Source organism: Sapajus apella, unplaced genomic scaffold (assembly GCF_009761245.1).
Source record: "Sapajus apella isolate SASKATOON/1434 unplaced genomic scaffold, GSC_monkey_1.0 scaffold79, whole genome shotgun sequence".
Lineage (NCBI taxonomy): Eukaryota > Metazoa > Chordata > Mammalia > Primates > Cebidae > Sapajus > Sapajus apella.
Genome location: NW_022437019.1, coordinates 3,737,416 through 3,744,926, shown reverse-complemented (window position 1 = coordinate 3,744,926; position 7,511 = coordinate 3,737,416). Strand labels below are relative to the sequence as shown.

The following is a 7,511-nucleotide window of genomic DNA, read 5'->3' as shown; positions in this document are numbered from 1 at the left end:
ATCTCCTGACTTCGTGATCCACCCACCTCAGCCTTTTAAAGTGCTGGGATAACAGGCATGAGCCACGTACCCAGCCTATTTCTATTGTTTTCTCTTCAGATTCACTTACTATTTCCTTGGTCATCTCAATTCTGCTATTTAGATTAACCTTGTGAGATTTGACTTCCATCTGTTATTTTTTTTCAGTTTATTATTTCAGTCAATTCTCATTTATATCATCTTTTTCTTTGAAAGATGAAGTATGAAAGAAATCACTCTGTAAAACTTCCACATTATTTATGTTCTACAAATACCTAATATAATTTAAAGTTGTAACTGTACTATTGTTTACCTTTTCGGGTACTTCTCTGCTATACTTCCTAGTTTTTTAAAGATCATGTTGTTAGTTTTCTCAGCCTACAATATGATAAATGATTTCTTACTAAAGTTTTATCTGAAAACTACATTGCCTCTCTTGTGGATGGGGAATTGTTAAAGAACAGGAAAGCTGAAAGGACGGTCAAATTTCAGGCATGGTGGCTGGCAAGAGAGAAAATTTCTGAGTCAAGGGCCATTCCATCTTCCAAAATTAAGCCACATGTGTAAATCCTTCTTTATAATCATATAATGTCCTTCTTTTGCCTTGATACTATCTTTGAAACACATTGATTTTAGCACTACCATTCATACAGCATGAAAAGGTCAACAGTATGTAGCATCTCTATGTGAAAGAGGAACTCAATTAACCATTTATTAATGTATTAGAGATTGAGAACAGCAATGCTTTAACAAACTGTAAATGGTAACTGTGGGTGTTCTATATTTCCCAGTGACTCTGTACTTTTTGTTCTGTGATGACAATATTCTATTTCCGAAAGGGATGACTCAGTCTGTAAAACAATGTCTTCTTCCTTGCAGAATCAGATTGCTAATACTGAAAGAATGGGTTTCTTCACTTAGAAGTTTGCTATAACTCAGGTTTCCAAATGACAAAAAGTATTTAATGTTACCTATAAAATAATAATACTAATAGCTAAAATTTGTCGAGACAGTGTGCATGCAAGCGTTATGTTAGGTCCTGTATACACATTCACATACCCACTACACATCCTATGTGATCAGTTACTATTTTCATTCATATTTTACAGATTGTAAACTGACATTTGGGGAGGTGAAGTACATTTCTCTGGAGGCTTCGGGTGATAAGTGGCAGAGCAAGGATTTAAACCTAGGTTTATTTACTATTAAGGCCAGAGTTCTTACCATCCAGATGTAATTAAATAGGAAACAGCTGTTGTTCATAATCTTTTAGGGTTCTAGATGCTCCTGGGCATGTCTTCTAAGGCTCCTGAAATAGTCTTTGCAGCAATAACAGGGCATCCAGGGTTATCCTCTTTTCTAGTTTCCATGGAGTTCCAGAAGGGTCCATGGAGCTCCATGGGAACAAGAAGCTCTGGGCAGGAAGTGGTTGGCAGGAAGTGGCACCTACGCTGCAGTAGCACCACTTCCTGCTCTCATGGGATGCTACGATTGGCTCCCAGAAGTTCCATTACTCTAATGCCTCACGAAACTTAGAGAAACTGGTATTGGTTCTTTTTCTTTCCCACTATGATCTAGCCATATTAGCTATTGTTGGAATTCTGTTCTTCCAACTCTTCACAATGCCATCTTCCTCTTACCTTTTATTTTTTATTTTATTTTATTTTAGAGCAAGGTCTCACTCTGTTGTCTAGGCTAGAGTGTAGTGGTGCCATCACAGCTCACTGCAACCTCAAACTTCTAGGCTCAAATGATCATCCTGCCTCAGCCTCCCAAGTAGCTGGGACTACAGGTACATGCTATCACCTTGGCTAATTTTTTTTATTGTGTAGATACAGAGTCTCGCTATGTTGCGCAGGCTGATCTTGAGCTATTGGCCTCAAGTAATCTTTTTGGCTCAGCCTCCAAAAGTGCTGAGATTGCAGGCATAATCCCACTGCACTTGGCTGCCATCTTCCTCTTACCTTTTATGTCTCTTAAAAGAAGGCTTCTGTGACCACACATGTATAATATAGCTGTACTCCCACTTCTGTTTATTTCCACTAGGATACTGTCTTTGTCTGTTACATGCTACTATAACAATATATCACAGACTGGGTAATTCATAAAGAACAGAAATTTCTCTCTCACAGTTCTGGTGGCTGGGAAATCCAAGATCATCTTGTGAGCACTACTGTCAGCTTCCATGATGGTGCCTTGAATGTTACATTCTTTTGAGAGGAGGAACACGTGTCATCATGTGGCAGAAACTGGAAAGGCAAAAAGGAATGGACTTCTTCTGGCAAGCCCTTTTATAAAGTCCCTTGCTGTCATTCACAAGGAAGGAGCCTTCCTTATTTAATTACCACTTTTAAGGCCCTATCTGTGGGCTCACGCCTATAATTCCAGCACTTTGGGAAGCCGAGGTAGGTGGATCACCTGAAGTCAGGAGTTCAAGACCAGCATGGCCAATATGGTGAAACCCCATCTCTACTAAAAATACAAAAAAATTAGCCAGGTGTGGTGGCACCCACCTGTAATCCCAGCTACTTCAAAGGCTGAGGCAGGAGAATAGCTTTAAACTGGGAGGTGGAGGTTGCAGTGAGCCGAGATCACACTACTGTACTCCAGCCTGGGCGACAGAGCAAGACTCCATCTCAAAACAAAACAAAACCCTACGTGTTAAGTCTATCATATTGGCCATTAAGTTTGAACACATAAATTTTGGAATGGGCACATTCAAACAATAGCGGGTACTAATCACAGTGTGTAAATATATGTATATGTTCTTGTATTTTCATCCATTAGATGGTAAATTCTACAAAAATGGGAACCATTTCTGTTTTACTGTTCAGAATCTTCTTGATGATTAACATTGTGACCAGCATTTGCTGAACATGAAGCAAACCTAGATATGAGATTTAATATAATCAACATATAAAGGTTACTGCATGTAGAACAAGGTATAGGAAGAAAATATTGTAAGTTATATTTACATTTACTATTTAGGTAAATAAATAGGATGAAATTAGCTTTAGTAATATTTTACATATAAATTCTTCTGAGCTATCCTTGGGGGAGAATAAGAATCCCATATAGGCTGTGTTGACAGAAACCCCCTAGCGCTATTGTCTGTGATAAATATATTGAGCTTTTTTGTGTGTGTGTGCGATGGAGTTTCACTCTTGTTGCACAGGCTGGAGTGCACTGGTGTGATGTTGGCTCACTGCAACATTCACGTCCTGGGTTCAAGCGATTCTCCCCACTCAGCCTCCTGAGTAGCTGGGATTGCAGGCATGTGCCACCACACCTGGCTAATTTTGTATTTTTAGTAGAGATGGGGTTTCCCCGTGTTGGTCAAGCTGGCCTCAAACTCCCAACCTCAGGTGATCCTTGGCCTCCCACAGTGCTGAGATTACAGGCATGAGCCACCATGCCCAGCCCAACGTATACATCTTTATTAAATGGATTTACAGAATATATCACGAAGTTCTAACTAAACTAACATGGACAAATATCATATATGGATTCTTGCAAAGATGCTGTAGATTGGAGATTATAATATATTAATAATTGAGCACTAATGAATCATTGAAAATAAAGGAAACAAAACTTCTGCTAAAATGAAATTCTTTAAAGCCATAAAACCATGTAAGAAGCAAACAGTGATTATCTAATCAGATTTGACTCCTGAAAAGCTGGTGCCCAGAAAGCTAATTTATCAAGAAGAATGTCTAATTTAAAGATTTATATTTACTGTTGTCAAGGATCAACTTTGCACTGTGTTGTGCCTTGAGATAGATATTACCTAATATTAGTAGAATGAAGCCATGACAATTAGTGAGACATTTAAAACTAACCATCCAGAACTTGAAGTTAAATCCTAGAGTTGTTTCAGGGACATTAAAAAGAATACAATGCACATTCCAGTACCTTACTAAATTTTGTTACACATTAAAGTGTAGAAGGCTATTCTGAGGGTCCTGAATAGCGAGAAATGAAGAGCCACATGTTTGTTCTTTTTGCTTCAGTAAAGATAGTTGAAGTAATATACAAAAATAAGGTACAGCACATTAGTTACATTTGTCAATAAATACTGAGCAACATTGCAAAAAATTATGCGAAAATAATAAATAATTAATAAAACTTTGAAAAAACAACCATCATTTTGAATTATAGAATAGGAAACATATCTGTATAGTTTAATAAAGATACAGGAATTATAATATGTCCCAATTTATGGTATTGGCTAAATTTTGATTCAATAACATATTAAAAATAAACTTTTTTTTTTTGGAGACAGAGTCTTGCTGTGTCGCCAGGCGCCAGGCTGGAGTGCAGTGGCGCAATCTCGGCTCACTGCAACCTCCGCCTCCCAGGTTCAAGCAATTCTCCTGCCTCAGCCTCCTGAGTAGCTGGGACTACAGGCATGTGCCACCACGCCCAGCTAATTTTTGTATTTTAGTAGACATGGGGTTTCACCATGTTGGCCAGGATGGTCTTGATCTCTTGACCTCATGATCAGTACGCCTTGGCCTCCCAAAGTGCTTTGATTACAGGCTTGAGCCACCACACCCGGCCTAAAATAAACTTTTTATTTTGAACCACTATAGAAAAAAATGTTTCCAAGAAGTTATATTTTCACTATCTAAAGTTTCTTTAATACAAACTATGTTTTCTGCAAACATGTGGGGTTCCACCAGTCAGTGAAATTATTGATGACACAGTTATGTTGATAGAATCAAAATGATTTGGAATTAGGGTTACAACGAAGGCACCAAATGTGCAGTTCATTCGACACCTCATCTAGTACTAGTACAAACTAGTAATGCAGAAGTTAATATTTGTTATCAACAATCTAGCTAATTTTATAAAGCATGACTATTAAAATAAAGAGGAGCCTTTATGCTCTATACAGATGCTTCTCAACTTATAATGGAGCTTGTAACACCATCGTGATTTGAGGAGCATACCGAGTGCCTATCACCTTCATGCTATTGTAGAAATACTGTAAGTCAAACCATTGTAAGTTGGACCAGCGGTATGATGAAATGGGGATTAATTATAAAGACTTTTTGTTCCTCATAGAGATTCTTAGATTTTCTCTTGGGAAATTCTTAAAAGGGTTACTGTATTAAAAGATAAGTTATATCTTACAATATATAAGTTATATCTTTTAATACAATAATGTGCTACCTAGTTAGTGTGCTACCTAGAGGATGTATAATTTTAAAAACGCATACTTAGCCTTTTTGATGTAAAGGTGGTATTTCTTACATCAGATGTGAAAGCAATACATAATTTTAAAAACCTCTTGCTTTGGGAATGCATTTTGAAATATTTGGAAAAGTTTATATGGATAGACAGTTTTGATGCTGAAAATGTGTCACATTTAAAAAGAAAACTAACCCATGTCTGAGCACTCAAGTTTTTTTTTATTATTATTATTTTTCGTAATAGAGCCAGAGTCTCACTGTGCTGCTCAGGGTGGTCTCAAACTCCTGGCTTCAAGTGATCCTCCTGCCTTGGCCTCACAGAGTGCTAGAATTACCAGCATGAGTCACCGCACCCAGCCTGAATTTTTTTTTAATGATATTTGGCCAGGTGCAGTGGCTCACACCTGTAATCCCAGCATTTTGGGAGGCCGAGGTGGGTGGATCACCTAAGGTCAGGAGTTTGAGACCAGCCTGGCTAACATGGAGAAACCCCATCTCTTTTTATTTAAAATAAATAAATAAAAATTTAAAAAATAAAATAAAAATGGAGATTTTCAAATCCCTTTTAAAATCTTCCAAATAATATTTTAAAGTTAGGTTTTGAACTAATCTTTAACAAATACAATAAATATAACAGTTTATGAATAGCTTATAGGAATAGTTATAAGAACAGTTAGCTTCTAAGAATGGTTTATAAGAATAGCTGAATGACATTAAAGAAGTTGAAATTTATGAGCCACATTTCAGAAAAAAATTACATAATTAATGGATGAGGTTGAAAAGCAAATATCATGGCTTAGGTTCTGTCTATCATTTTTTATCAATGACAATGATTAAGAACACCTGTTTAAAAATAAAAATCAAACAGAACTTGGAATCAGACCTGTGAATCACTGTAACAAAAAGTGAATGTTCAATTACTTTGCCTTGACTAAAATTATATCAATGATGATGATGATTATGATGATGATATTCTTCTACTTCTAGACCCTAAAATACAAGGAGAAATAACAGACAAATGATATGTTGGATGACTAAGTCCACAATATGTGCCTTATGTTTTCCTTACACCCAAATACATCATTTTCCCATTCTTTAACTTCTAATCAAACAACAAAAGCAATAGAATGCTTATTTGCCAAATGATAATATCTGCCAAATAAATAATAATAACTTTTATTAATATATTTTAGAAAGAGGTTATATAGGAGCAAAATGTGTTAAATAAAATAACATGACATTTTGCCTTTTACCTTGTGAATTCCTGAGAGCAAGATGGGTCACCAGCAGCTGTACTGGAGCCACCCGAAAAAATTTGGCCAGGGTTCTCGCTCGTGTTGAGTTTATTCAAACCAGCACGGTCTGATCCGTAAATACGGCCTCAATATGTGCGACCAGTGTTTCCGTCTGTAAATTTATTCTCTGTAAGGTTTATTGCCGAGTTTAAAATGAGAAAACTGAGGCCTGCATGAGAACAATTAGACGCCAATTTATTTGGCTCCCGGGCGAGATTCCGTGACCCTGGGGAAGGAGGCCAGGGAAGTCACGCCTGACTCCTCTCAGGCTTGGGGTTATATAGGGAGGGAAGGCGTTCTGATTGGCTGTGGAGAAACAGGACATGGACGTGGCAAGCTGCTATAGATAGGTAGGCGGGATTTCCAGTGAGCGGGCTGGATGGGGCAATAGCTATTGGGCAGGTTTTGGCGGGGCTTCTTTTAAATTTTGGCGGGGTTTTCCAACGGCTGGCTAGATGCCCAGTGCAGAGTTTAGTGTGGAGTGCAGATCCTGGTGCTGAGTGCAGAGGGGATTTCCAATGGCTAGGTGCCGAGTGCAGAGCTTAGTGTTGAGTGCAGAGGTGGGCGTGGCAAAGCTAGATGCTGAGTGCAGATTTTGGTGACGTAATTTCAGGCATAGAGAGGGATGGGCGTGTCTGAGCTCAGGGCGAGGCAACCGACCTTACTCAGTACGGGAAGGATATCGGTTTCATTAAGTTGTACTAAATGATCTTCCTTCAAAGGATTATCCAAGATATCTACCATGAAAAACCATGATAGTTCTCTGTACATAAAATAAACATTTTTTACCCACCCCCCAAAAAAAAAACGATGAACATTTTATGCTTACTTTATCCTTTTCTTTTTTTTTTTTTTTGAGATGGAATCTCACTCTGTTGCCCAGGCTGGAGTACACTGGCATGATCTTGGCTCACTGCAACCTCTGCATCCTGGGCTCAAGTGATTCTCCTGCCTCAGCCTCCTGAGTAGCTAGGACTACAGGCACATGCCACCATGTCTGGTT

General features: G+C 38.1%; 1 pseudogene; it reads left to right on the top strand.

Moving 5' to 3' along the window:
* The first annotated feature begins 6,488 nt into the window (after window positions 1–6,488).
* Window positions 6,489–7,213, top strand: LOC116533128 (annotated as a pseudogene).
* Window positions 7,214–7,511: the final 298 nt, after the last annotated feature.